The following is a 14,724-nucleotide window of genomic DNA, read 5'->3' as shown; positions in this document are numbered from 1 at the left end:
ACTCTTGCGACCCCATGGACTGTAGCCCGCCAGGCTCCTCTGTTCCTGGGATTCTCCAGGCAAGAACACTGGAGTGGGTAGCCATTCCCTTCTCCTTTTATCTGTATATGTTTTCTAAATATATCACATTGGACCTAATTTTGTGTTAACTAAGGGGCTTTTGTGCTCCGTATGTTATAAACTGTTTTTGTAATAGAAACTTTTAAAGCTTAACTAAGTTCATCTTAGTGATGTTCATTTGTACCTTTTGTGTATGTTCAACTGACTTCGTGTGACAGTAGTAAACTTCAATACCATGTGTGACAGTGATAAACTTAACTGCTGTGAAATGCTCTGTAATCATGGCTTTTACCATGTCAGGCTGGTTTTCTGGACAAGGCTCATCCTCTTTTTTCCACAGTAGTGAGTATGGAGTTTTACTGTGCTACAAAAACAGTCTAAGGCAGGAAGGCAGACTTGGACAGTCTGTTCTTGGACAGTATTTGACGCATGTGGGGAAAGAAGCAACGTGTTAGTGTTTGCAGGTTTTATGACCATACTCATCCCACTTGTTCCTGGTCACCTGAGTCATGCAGAGCCCAGGTTGCCATCTGTCCTCAGAGCATTGGGTTGAGTCAGCAGTCAGTTAACGAGTCATGGTCATGCTGCCACCATCGTGTTCTCTTGAGTTTCTGATTACCATGGATACGGAAGGTAGCTGCAGATGGGAAGTCTGAGATGTAAGGCGAGAGAACCCAGGAAATGGTAAATAAGGAAGACAGAGCGATACTGTAAACTTGGGAGTAGGGTAATATTATTGATAAGCTATAGACTTTGGTAAGTTGTGTACTCATGTTAAAATTTCTGAGATAAAGAATAAAGATCTAGAAGTAGTATGTGTTTCTTCCAAACTAGTAGAATAGGGAAATAGAATGAGAAATATATTCAATTTTTTTTAAAAGACAAGAAATGGGAATAAAGTAGAAAGCACAAATAAGGTAGTAGTAATATAAATGTAAATATATTAGAAATGAAATGCATGTAAATTGGAAAAATGCTCTTGTTAACAGAAACTCATTGTCAGATTGGATAAAATAGCAAAATCTAGGTATATGCTCTTTCGAAGAAACATATCTTTTAAAAGATTATAAAAAATTTAAAAAGGATAAAAATAAGATATGCCTGACTATAGTTACTAAAGAAAAGCTGTGTTATGTTGCCATATGAATACTGTGTAAAGTTTACTTTGGGGGAAAAAACTATCATAGAGAGTGAGGGTCAGCAAATAATTATAAAAAAAGATAAAAGGAATGGTAATTTAAAACTGCCATGCACCTGATAATATGCTTTCTAAATATATTAAGCAAAAAATAGGACCACAGGAAAAAATCCATCAGCATTGTAAGTTATTTAAAGGTTTCCCTTACTAGAGCTTAGTATTAATTTTTAATATGCTTACAATAATTTCTCTGCTTATAAATGTTCAAATAAGCAGAGAAAAATCAACAAAGATATAGAAGATTTTAATAACAGCATTCACAAACTTGCTGTCACGGCCATTTATAGAACATTGCCTGTCAGATATCTTTAAAAAATTCTTTTAAAGCACATGGGGAACATTTAATAAAATTGACAATACTCTGGTGGAATACAGCCAGCTTTAACAAATTCCTGTATATTGACATCATACTGCATTCTCTGTTTACAGTGCCATTAACTACAAACACATAATTTATATAACAATAATGATAACATAATTTCCCTATAGTTTTGGGAATTCAGGTGTATTATTTGCAGATAACTCTTGGGCCAAAGAAAAACTCATAAAGAACATTAGAAAATATTTATAATTTAACAGTAATAAAATACTGTGTATTAGGGCTTGTGTGATGTAACTAAAGTGATAGTTTATGGAAATTTGTAGACTTTAATGTTACAGGACTATATGCTGAAAAAAATAACTGAATCCTTAAGAATTAGAAGAATAAAAGAATGCTCTTTGAAGTAGTGTAAAAAAGAAATATAAGTTAATGAAATTGAAACCAAAAGTAAATTAGAGGAGACAGTGCAACTAAGAACCTATTATTTGAAAAGACTAACCAGGTTGAAAACTACTGCAGGACTAGAGGGAAGAGAAGTCACAAGATAGTATGGTTCTGGAGTGAGGAAGAGCGCTCCCCTGGCGCTTCAGGAGTGGCCGTCTTTATGCTCCTGTAGATGAAAGTTACATCAGTGAACACGTTCCTAGAAAAAGATAGCCTGTATTGATTAGCTCAAGAAGGCGTAAAAAATTGAATGGTCTTAAAACATAAAGGAAAAATACGCTCACAAAAATACCAGCTACCACGTTACTAGAAAATTCTCTTGTACAAACTATTCAAGGAATAATAGTAAGATATTCATTAAGGAAACCTGATCAGTAACAGCACTGGTATTATCGGTTGACCCGATATTTGGGGTGGTTGGTTAATTAAGTGGAGAAAAGTTGAGTTGGAGCATCACCTCGTAATAGTTAAAGAATCAGTTAGACTGGACTGTAGATCTAAACCTATAGGTAAGATAAAGGCATAGTTAAGGTAAAACCATACCACTTTCCAAAGGTAATAGAGTAGGATATTTTAAGGACTTTGAATAAATAAGGTAAAAATGCATAAATAGAGCAAAAGATGGTCAAGCATGACTACATCAAAATGAATAATTTTTTCACTACATAAATATGTAAAGAGCATAGAGATTAGTTCTCAGCACATAAAAAGTCTGCCACACAGTGAAATAAAGACAGTTCAATAGAAAACTTGGCAGAGGACTTAAATGTCATTTCATTCATAAAAGAATAAAGTCATTTGACCAATAAGCATATTATAAGATATTCAACTTCATGAGTAATCAGGGAAAGAAAGTGAAGTCACTCAGATGTGTCTGACTCTTTGCCACCCTGTGGACTGTAGCCTATCAGGCTCCTCCATCCATGGGATTCTCTAGGCAAGAATACTGGAGTGGGTTGCCATTTCCTTCTCCAGGGGATCTTTTCCACCCAGGGATCAAACCCGGGTCTCACACATTGCAAGCAGACACTTTACCCTCTGAGCTACCAGAGAAGCCCCTGAGTAATTAAGGAATCACATGTTAAAACCACAAAAAGCATTTCATTCCTCTTAGATTCTCAAAAATTAAAAGGCAAATGGTACTTCTGTTCACGTAAGTATGGAGCAGCTGGAACAATTAGGAAGTAATGGTGGTAATGTTAATTGGTACACCCACTAGAAAAAAACTGGTGTTATTAAATGAAGATGCACATTCACTATGACGCAGCGTCTCCATTCCTAAGTATGTCTTAGGAAAACCTCTCTACTTGACATGTTAGGTGACGTGTATAATTGTCCATACAGCACTGTTCATAACAATAACAGCAAAACCCTTAAATTCACAGTGGGATGCATAGTGATATATTCAGACAATGGAATGCTAAAAATGAGTGAGTTATAGCTGTGCTCAACAGCTCAGATCATCTGAAGAATGTACTGTTGGTACAAAACAAATCATAGAAGAAGATGTAGCATTGTTCCATTTATATAAAAGTCAAGAATATGTGAAATAATATGTTTTTCAAGGATACAATTACAGTACAACTTTAAAGGGAATGATGAATATAAAATTAGGGATGAGTGAATAACATTGCTTTGGGGAGGGACATAGTAAATGCAAGAGGTAAGGGTAATGTTTTTTCTTTAAAAAAAAAAATCCTGTATGGTGAATACTCAAATATTTGTTATATGTTTATTTGTACCTTAAAAACTTACCTATATAATTATTTTTAGTATTTAATATTAATTACTTATAAAAATTAATCAGCTGCTGATAATCAGTATTTAATTGAAAATAGTAACTGGGAAAAATTATTTTGAATATCTTGAGTTTTTAATATGATATTTGTGTCTTTTTTGAGGGAATGTGTTAGTTGCTCTGCTGCTGCTGCTGCTAAGTCATCTCAGTCGTGTCTGACTCTGTGTGACCCCATAGATGGCATCCCACCAGGCTCCCCCGTCCCTGGGATTCTCCAGGCAAGAACACTGGAGTGGGTTGCCATTTCCTTCTCCAGTGCATGAAAGTGAAAAGTGAAAATGAAATCGCTCAGTCATGTCCGACTCTTAGCGACCTCATGAACTGCAGCCTACCAGGCTCTTCTGTCCATGGGATTTTCCAGGCAAGAGTACTGGAGTGGGGTGCCATTGCCTTCTCCGGTTAGTTGCTCAGTCATGTCCAATTGTTTGCAACCCCATGGACTGTAGCCTGTCAGGCTCCTCTGTCCGTGAGATTTTCCAGGCAAGAATACTGGAGTGGCTTGCCATGCCCTCCTCTAGGGGATCTTCCCAACCCAGTGATCAAACCTAAGTCTCTTATGTCTCTTGCATTGGCAGGCAGGTTCTTTACTGCTAGTGCCACCTGGGAAGCCCTGTGAGGTACAGATAACTTTAATTCTTTTACATTTTTCTAAGCACTGAATTTACAGTTTTCTACTTTCAAATATATTCTTATTGATCTCATTTTAAGAAGTTTGAGAACACCCTTGCCCTACCTTATGTTTTTCTAACTTAAAACATATGTGATGTATTTTATTCTCACAATTTGTGGATATAATGTTTTATTTCAGGATATTGGGCTTCCCTGGTAGCTTAGCTGGTAAAGAATCCGCCTGCAATGCAGGAGACCGCGTTTTGATTCCTGGGTTGGGAAGATCTTCTGGAGAAGGCATAGGCCACCCACTCCAGCATTCTTGGGCTTCCCTTGTGGCTCAGCTGGTAAAGAATCCGCCTGCAATGTGGGAGACCTGGATTCAATCCCTGGGTTGGAAAGATCCCCCGGAGAAGGGAAAGGCTACCCACTCCACTATTCTGGCCTGGAGAATTCCATGGACTGTATAGTCCATGGAGTTGCAAAGAGTCAGACAGACCGACTCTCTCTCTTTTAGGTTATTACCACTTTTTTTGTTGTTGTTATTGTTTATAAAACAGTAGTTTTATGTGTCAGGCACTATTCTAAGCACTTTAAAAATATTAACTCATTAATCTGCATTAAAATCCTGTGAGAAGGATATTGTTATCTTGTTTTATAGCCAAGGACACAGAGAGACAGAGAGGCTGTTGCCTAAGGTGGCACCACTAGTAAGCAGAGCCTGTAAACCTAGCAGCCTGGCTCCAGACCACTGAGCTACAAAAGACCTTATGAAGTAGATCTCTAAGGGAAACATCATTTTCAATATTATTTAATAAATAGGGTACTATTTTGGAAAATTGACAGCTTATTGTTAGACTATGATCAAATAATTATATAATTCCCTTTTATCTGGTGTAAAAAAATAATCTGAATAAATGATGTATTTCTAGACATTGCTTAAATTGACTCAAATGTGTTGATATATGCACGAGAGGAGAAAAGTAGGTAGGTCAGAGTACCTATTGGTTTAATTGCAGGTCTAACCACATGCACAGATGGTGATAATGACCTTTCTTTCTTCTGAAGATAGTTGATGGAGTCATAATTTAAATTAAAAAGTTTAATGGTAGCATTATGAATTTTGGAAAGCAATATTTGATTCAGGGATGTTGATGTGATACTTTTGGGAAATTCCTATAATAAGATAGACTATGAATAGGAAAAAACTAGGCAATTGTAAGTGATTTGTGAAGAAACTAGTAGTAATATTTGAAAATTAGGCTCCAGAGGTAGAGAGGAAGACTCAGATCCTTTAGAGTGACAGTCCTTTACCCACTGAGGGCCACATCCTTTTGAGAATCTGATGTTGGCTGATAGAAATTTCCATGTAAATTCAAGGGTTTTATAACTCTGTGTTCTTACTCTCTTTCCCCTACCAAGCACATCCTGATTTTGGCACAAGATATTTTTCTTTCAGATGTCAAAACAGTTAGGGATACATTTTAGAAATTGTTAACTTACTCTTTTGGTATAAACTTGAAACCATTTGGAGGATATACTATAGAAAAAGTCTTGATTTTCGTTGAATGGAACTTCAGCTAATCTTAAAACCCCATTCATAACATTTTAGAAATAGCACTTAATATTCAGAAAGGAAAAAATAAATCAGCTTACTTTTCATTTTCTGTTTTATATAGTTTTACAGTCTGGTACTTGATGAACTTACTTGCTGTGCTTGGTATGAGATTAGATGGTATAATATAACCAACATTTAATGCTTGTCACCTGTGTCATAGGCACTGAGGTAATTACTAGGGATCCAGTGATGGATAAAGCTGTGGTCCTGCACTAAGAGAATTCATAGTTGGATGATGGATAGAGTCACAAAACAGGTGTTTGTAAGTACAGTAAAGTCAGTGTAATATAGAAAAATGGACATAATGGCCAAAGAAAGCATTTGTGGAAGCAATAATGTCTGAACTGAGTATTAAAAGAATTGGAGAGAGAGCGTTTGTGCGTGTGTCTGTGTTGGGGAGTGGTGGGGAATAGGAACCGAGGGCAAAGCTGGGGGAGAAGAGAGGTGAAGACACGTTGGTGAAAGACAACAGTTGTGGTCTGGAAGCACATGTAGGTGTGTGTTGGTAGGAGAATAACTAAGGGACCAACATGGTGGAGAGCTGCAGAACCAGAACACGGGAAGCTTTTTATGCCATTGTTAGAAGACTGAAGTTCCTCTCATTTTTTTGCTTTGGGAACCCATCAACAAGTGTTAAGCAGGGGCTATAGATTGTTGCCAAGTTGAATGGGTTACTCTGGTAGCTGTTATGGGTGGTAAATTTGAAGTGAAGAAGATTGGAGGCGGGGAGGCCAAGTAGTTGGCTTAATCAGAGTTGACAAGGACTTAAATAGTACTGTGTTAATAAAAATGGAGAAGCAGGAAGAGATTTCAGACTCTTTACACTTGATATCAGTTGATAGTAAATTCAGTACTACTTGATGCTTGGAAATAGCTGGGGGGCAGGAGTAGACAAGATTAACTCTTTCTAGCCTAGTGCTTGCATGGATGGTGATGACACCAAGCAGAGTGAATACACGATGAGTAAGGACCAGTCTAGAACCTAATCAAGTCAGATTGGGACATTTTGAGTTTAAGGTTTAGAAAGGCAGTTGACTTTTTGAATCTGATGCTGTGGATGTGACTGGGGTACCTGGGCTGGAAAAAATCAGCTTGTCAGAGGTGATTGACGTCATGAGACCTTTCAGGCAGCGTCTATGGGCTAAGAACATGGAAGAGGGCAGAAGATAGATAGGCTGTTGGGGAGTTTCAGAGTCATGTGGAGAAAGAGAAGCCCCACAAAGGAGAGAAGGAATCAACCAAGAACAAATGAAATAATCAGTGAGCCCATCTGAGGCTCCAACTAAGGAAATAAGAGCCACATTTTTAATAGAACAAATTGATACGGTTGTGATGCCCTCTGTAGCCTAAACAAGTGATGGCATTCGAGATGCAGCAGTAATCCAGGGTTGAAGTCTCACCAGGCTGGCACAGTACAAACTTAGGCACTTAGTGCAGCCAATATGTTGAAGTCAGAGCAGTTTAGGTGATCTGCTGTGGCACGTATTGCATATTACGTACTGTGCATTATTCTTTATATGTATCAACTCATTGAATCCTCACAACAGCCTTCTCTGTTCCAGGAGATTCTAAGTGTCAGTTCCATGAGGACAGGGATTTCTGTCCTCAGTGCCTGACCTGCAGAGTGTGCCCACATGGTCATTGAATAAATGAGTGGATTTGTTGTTGTTCTTCAGTTGCGAAGTCATGTCCAGTTCTTTGCAACCCCATGGACTGCAGCATGCCAGGTTCTCCTGTCTTTCACTATCTCCTGGTGTTTGCTCGAACTCATGTTCATTGAGTCAGTGATGCCATCCGACCATCTCATCCTCTTCCGCCCCTTTCTCCTCCTGCCCTCAATCTTTCCCAGCATCAGGGTCTTTTTCCAGTGAGTTGGCTCTTAACATCAGGTGGCTAAAATATTGGCACTTCTGTATCAGTCCTTCCAGTGGATATTCAGAGTTGATTTCCTTTAGGATTGACTAGTTTGATCTCCTTGCTGTCCCAGGGACTCTATCTAAAGAGTCTTCTCCAGCACCACAGTTCAGAAGCATTAATTCTTCAACTCTCAGCCTTCTTTATGGTTCAACTCTTAAATCCATACATGACTGTTGGAAAAGCCATGGATAGAAAGTATCATTTCCATTTTGCAGAGGTAGAAACTGGGCAAGGAGAGGTTCAGTAACTCATGTTACTTAGTGACAGAGCTGGTAGAGAAGGAAGTGAGCCAAGACATGGAGCTGGGAGAACAAAGGCATCCTGGGACTGTCTAGGAGGTATGGCGGGGACAAGGTCCTGACAGATGCAGAGAGGAGGATGGTCAGGGAGGTAAATGATGGAGGTGGGTTGTTCTGGGTGGTGACAAAGGGTCAGGTGTCTGGAGTGGAGTGGAGTGGAAGGTGTTCTCTGTAGGCGTTTGGATGGAGAGGAAGGTGGTGGCCCAGTCCTCATAGATGAGGTGCTGCTCTGTGGAGACATGCTCATGAGGAAGCCCACTTTCTGTGATGAATGCCATTTTCTTTTTTCAATTCCCACCCAGCTTTTGAACATAGAGGTGAGAGCTGATTTGCTGAAAAGACAGGGATAGATTGGCTTCACTCCTTTTCAGATGGGGACAGTCCTATTGCAGAGCTACAAAAGTCCCCAGAGTAAAAATACAAAAGTTGTAAATTTTGCCTAATATTCCAGCAATATTTAAGGAATGAATTCTGAATGTTGCATTTCTCCCCTGCAAAAACAAAACAAAACAAAACAAAAAACCCCTAAAAACCTTTCCCTGGGTTTTTGTAGTAGTAGAGCAAAATTTTGGTGTTTGTAGCAACTCTGATTTTTGTCTAGTAGCTGTTGAGGACACATCCCAAGAAAAGCAGGAACAAAACGCACTTGCTTTTCTCACCCTCAGCCGCCCTCATCCCAGTGGCTGGCCATTTGTTCCCAGTTCCCTGCTGACCCTTTACCCTGCCCCTCCCCCAGGGCCCTTTTCCAATGCTTTTGTTTCAAGAAGCTCTTGAGAGCTTTCTTTCTACATTACATGGTTGCACAGAAAAAAGTAAAATTTATTTTAGCACTTACATTATAGTTAACGTTTTCAGTGGAACATTTTCAGCATGTTTCAGTAACCTAAGCCATCAGTCCTGATTCATTTTTAAAAAAGATTGTTCAATCTGATATTTCATTTGCTTTGGAAGGCTCTAATTTATTGTCATATATTTTGATAGCATTGTTATTTCTGTCTTGACTATTTCCCTTTAGGAAAATATAAAAATTCAGTAATTTTTTATAGCATTGTGTTAAAACTAAGTTATTATTCTTTATTGTATAATTTAAAGTATAGCTTTTGATAACTTTTTTTCACTTTGTGGTTATATAGTTATGCCACCTATCCTTTATGTATATATGTATGTCCTTCTGACAAGTGAGTATCACTTTTAGGAAATTCAGAGTTAATAAAATCTGTTATAAAATATGTTCATATAATGCAAAGGGTGGAGGAGATGATTCGCAAAGGTGCCTTTTAGAGCAGATTCCCATGATCTTGTTCTCTGCTCTGCCTACATTGGTTCTTAGTAGCAGCAGCTGAAATGCTGCTAAGTGACCTTTGACACAGAACCCATGAGTGCTTCAAGTATGATTTCACTTTCACCTCCTTCTTTGTAAGCTGAAATGCTTGTCAGATCAGATGGGTGTTTAGACCTTTTTACTGAATGTGTCTTGAGCGGGAGAACAAAGCTTGGGGTCAGCTTGGCATAATCCCCACGTTTATCTTTTTCTATTATGGAGGTTTGTTGGGAGCTAGGGGGATGATTCTTTCAGAGGAGAAAGTGTGAGTCAAGGGTAGGTGGGCTTGCTGTACTCTTCTCTCTGCTTTCCATGCAGTCAGGGAAAGGAGACGGGGTGCTGGCTGGTGTTTGTGGTTCCCGCTTGACCCAGGCTCTTATATTTCATCGTTAGTGTGTGAACTGATGAATTGTATCAAGACGCTGTATTTGGGAGTATCTCCCTTTCCCTTTCTCAGTAAACTAGACTAGATTGCCTCACAGTAGTTACTAGTGTAAGAGGTTTTTCATGTATTCAATGAAAAAAAGTATTATATGTGTGTATTATATAATAAAAGATTATATTTGTATTTTTCTGTGTAGATTTTTGTAAATCTGGTATTTATGCTAGTTTGTCAACTCTTAATTATAAAATGCTTAAATATAAAGAGTTAAGTAAATAGTATTTTAATTTTACGGTAATGAAGTCGAAAATTCTTGAATCTCTAAAACTTTCTGATTTAGGTTCTGATAATCTGTTAGGAAATTAGGACTAGTGCTTAGCTAGGCTTGCATGACTTTGAATAGCAGAAGCTGTTACATCCTTATCGATTGTAGTTGATTAGAAGCTACAAACTGTCGCTAACTGTTAAAATACAAGAAGGTTGTAGGAGACCATATGACAAAAGAACTTGTTACCTTTGCAGTTTGCTCACTGTACCTCACACACTTTGTTTCAAAAGAAAAGCTCTATTCATAGCTTGGGTGAAAAGACTCTTCCTCCCTTTAGACAAGACTTGTGGGAGATTTCTTGCTAACTTGGATATTTCGACTTGTTCAGGACTATTCTGAACATATTGAACTGGACTCTTGGAATGGTTGAGAACTTAACTAATTCATTTTTTTCTTATTGCTGAATCAACAGTTTAGTGATTAAAGCTCTTTAATTCAAATTCATAAATATAAATTTGAAACTTAAAGTAATGAAAACTATTAACATGGAGATCTCCAATAATTTTGATATGAGAGAACATAGAAAAATCAAAATATTTAGTATTTGTCAGATAATAAGATTTGACCAGAAGAAATACTTGACCAAAAGAACTTGTTTTGATTTTAAGATTCTGGAGGAAGGGGAAGGAAGTTGAAGAGGTGGCTAAATTGACCACTGACATGTTGAATACCCAAATCTATAGGCAGTTCACTAAACCATTTGTGTTTTCAGCATTTTTGTTGACTAGTCTTTTCACTTACAGGGCTCTGAAGTCAATTCATTTATTCACAGCTCCATTTAGCTAAAGATTAGCATATACATTTTGATAGATGAAAACAGACTTGGGGGGATTTGCATTATACAATGTAAATGAACTTCCCAGATGGCCTAGTGGCAAAGAACTCACCTGCCAGTGAAGGAGATGAGAGAGACGTGGGTTCAGTCCCTGAGTTGGGACAATCCCCTGGAGGAGGGCATGGCAATCCACTCCAGTATTCTTGCCTTGAGAATCCCATAGACAGAGGAGCCTGGTGGGCTACAGTCCATAGGGTCACAAAGAGTCAGACACCACTGAAGCAACTTAGCACGCATGCATAATGTAAATAGTTCATTATATAAGTGTAATAAATTCCATTAAAGCTGCTTAAAGTAGAAACCTTAATTTCACTTTTCAGAATTGTTTTAGTGACAGAAAGGTAGACTAGTAACCTAAAATCTTTTTCTTGAGCTTCGTCCCATTCTTTAGCTAAGATGGTAGATTCAGACCCTACATGCTGTAAGTTGTCCAGCTGCACAGAACTACTTTCCAAAAGCCTTCATGTTCCCCATAAAGCTGTTAAGACAAAAAAAAAAAAGGCAATCCTAACACCTTTTATGAGAGAGAAACCCTGATAGGGATGTGACTCTTCTTGACTAAGCGGAATGCCTAGGGGACCAGTAGTCTAAAAGGAGGAAGATTAAAAAGGCCTGTTCACTTACAAGCATCATCATGTTGTGAGGAAGTCAGCATCTTGAGATCATAAGGAGGGTTTGGAAAATGCTGGGAGAACCTAGAAAATTTTTCTGTGCACACTAACAGAAAGAGATGAGAACATTTTCTTTTACTATCACTTTTGAAAAGGACTTGAAAAAGACAGAGAAATGAATACTAGATTTTTAAATTGGAAAGGGCCTTAAAGAAATCCAACTGAACAGGTCATCTGTACATAGGAACCGAGAATCTCAGAAAGCTACATGATTTGATGTATAGATCATACATATAGTTTGAAGCAGAAACTACAGTTTCCTTTTTGGTTTTGGTTGGTTAAAAGTATGAAGTCATTGTTAAAATGTAAGGAATATGGGGGACCATATGCCTTAAGGACCACTAGTTACCTTACAAAATGTTCACTGTTCCTTACACACTTCAAAAGTAAAACTCTACTCATTGACTTGTGTGTAAGACTGACCTTTGTATAAACACAAACTATGGGAAATGTCTGGCTCACTTGAGATTTCAACTCCATTAGAGTTATTTCTAGGAACTTTATGGTGGTTTTCAGAGTTCTATTTAGGGAGACAAAGGAGTATAAAAGAGTTGTTGATGTATGGAAGCCCTAGACCCCAAATTAAGGTAGAATGTTATGAGTTTAGTACTTAAAATTTGAATGAAACAGAAACTTTTTTGAGATATTTTAACAGTTGCCCTTAAGCAATTTGTCTTGAATTAGATGGATTTGGGACTAATAGTATTTCTTTTGGTAAAAACATTTAAATTCAACTTTTAAATATCCCATTTTCTTTTCTCTTTTTGAGTGGATAAAGCATTTTAATATTCCTATCTATTATGTCTTGATTAGCCAAGAACAGACCACTTGTTGAGCAGAGGAATGAAATAGTAACCAAAATAGACAAATCCTGTTTTGTTTTGTTTTTTTAAATTCAGTATCTTTTTGTCTGGCTATTCTTTATTGTGTAAAAAGGAACTTAATAAATCTTGTCAACTTACACAAAGTCTGTTTCTGTCTTTCAGGCATTAATATAACCATGCATGTTTAATGATGTCAGTTATCAGGTCTTCTTTCAGGATAGGTTACTGAATAAATGTGTTATCAGAACTTTGAATCTTAAATAATGAATGTCCTTTGCACATTTTTCTGCATTCCTCATTTAATAAATGCACAAAATATCTTTCTACCCTAACACTACTTTTGCTCATTCAACCCTTTTCCTTGGAGTTAAGATTAGACAAGATTTACAGAATTTAAAGAGTGTGAATTTTGAAAGGCCTCTAACTACTGAGGATTGTTTGAAGCTTTGATAAGTGAGATTAGATGCTTTGAAAGAGGACTTTAAAAATTCTCAAAACACTTAGTATTCCAGTTTTAAGTAAAATGCAGTTGAGCTTTAGATAAGGAAGGTCTTGAGGTTTTATTTGGGGTTTAGGAAATTCACTTTATTTCTACTCTAAAGTGATTATGAGAGCAGGTTTTTAGTCCTTATAAAGTGCTAGAGAAAGGAACTGAATTGTGAAATGCGGATTTTAAAAAAGCGTGTATATTTCTTAGAGGCTAAGATCACTCTCTCTCCTGTAATCTCCTCTTACTAAAATAAGATTCTTATTTCTATCAGTCTTAATTTAGTAGAATCTCACTCAATGAAAAGCTAAGGATTCATTTGATGGAAAACATTCATTTTGCATACCTTCGTGGGCTTTTAACTTGTCCCCTGCACACACACACCATTACTTAACATAGGAAAATTCCTTTTATAAAATTTATAAAACTTTCATAAACAATTGAAATTACTCCATTATAGTTCTTTTAGTGGATATACTATCCCCTCTTATCATTGGACATATGTTATTAAATTTTTTTTATAACATGAATAGCCGTACATCAAGTTTGTCTGACAGTTTATCCTAGGATAGAGTCCCAGAAGTGGAATGATTGGGCAAACCCATTTAAGCTTCCTAATACATATTGCTGGTGCTGTTTCCAAAAGCCCTTATCAGTTTATATTCTCCAGCATGAATTCCCGTGTCCTCTTGGGAGGTTAGTACACAGAGCACCAGATGGTGTCTGGAAACATGGTTTCTAGTCTCTGCCATACCATGTACTAATTGTAGATATCCGGGTTAATCACATAAATTGTGTGGCCCTTGGTTTCCTCACCATAACCTTAGATGAATTCTAAGTACTCTCCCAGCTCTTCGCATCCTTTTTAAAAGTGGATTTGAGCAAGGAGGATGAGTGCTGGCGTTTTGCCAGGTGATTTGTCAGGAAGGAAGGCAGAAGCAGGAGAATCCGATGGCAGAGGGAGGGCGCGGGGCCAGAGGAGCAAGACGTCTGACTCTGTTCAGGGGTTTACCTGAGAAGAAAAACAGGGTCCAGTCAAACTGTACCATGAAGACAGCTTCTCTGGAGACAAGGATTTTCAAATAATTTCAAGTAGAGAACGGAAGTATAAGGAAACATGTATGTGATTTTTCAGAAGTTGTGTCCTATGTGGACTGTAGATTACAAAAGATCCAATCCAAGGGAAAAAAAGTTTATTAAAGATTCAGATACTCACACAAAAGGCAAAATATCTTCATGTTTTTAGAGTAAATTATTCTGTGATGATAAAGGAAACAAAAGTTGTTTATCATCTCAAATATGTAGAAGGAGACCTGGGCTTAGAATAAACTTGGTTATTTCTCTTTTCAAGCAGCAGCACCTTAACTCTGCTTTTATTCAAAGAAGACTTAATCTCTGTGAATAATTCAGACAACCAGACGTCATGAATGGTTGTGAGGGAAACCTGACCGTAGCCTGGCTGGCTCTTCAGGAGCAGGACTGCCTTTGAGAGACGTCTGCAGAATTAATCTCTATGGACCTGTCAGCAGTGGGGAGGGGTTTCCTTGGACCAGTGTAAGACATTTAAATATTGAACAGACACAAATAATGATAAAAATTAAAAGGTTGATA

The 14,724-nt window shown here is 37.6% G+C and overlaps 1 protein-coding gene across 1 annotated transcript in view; it reads left to right on the top strand.

The window, feature by feature from the left end:
• Positions 1 to 14,724, top strand: part of ZEB1 (zinc finger E-box binding homeobox 1) — a 196,785-nt gene that overhangs the window by 14,797 nt on the left and 167,264 nt on the right.

This window comes from Bos taurus, chromosome 13, assembly GCF_002263795.3.
Source record: "Bos taurus isolate L1 Dominette 01449 registration number 42190680 breed Hereford chromosome 13, ARS-UCD2.0, whole genome shotgun sequence".
Taxonomy (NCBI): Eukaryota; Metazoa; Chordata; class Mammalia; order Artiodactyla; family Bovidae; genus Bos; species Bos taurus.
The sequence above is the reverse complement of the archived record's forward strand: the minus strand, read 5'-3'. Positions and strand labels throughout refer to the sequence as shown.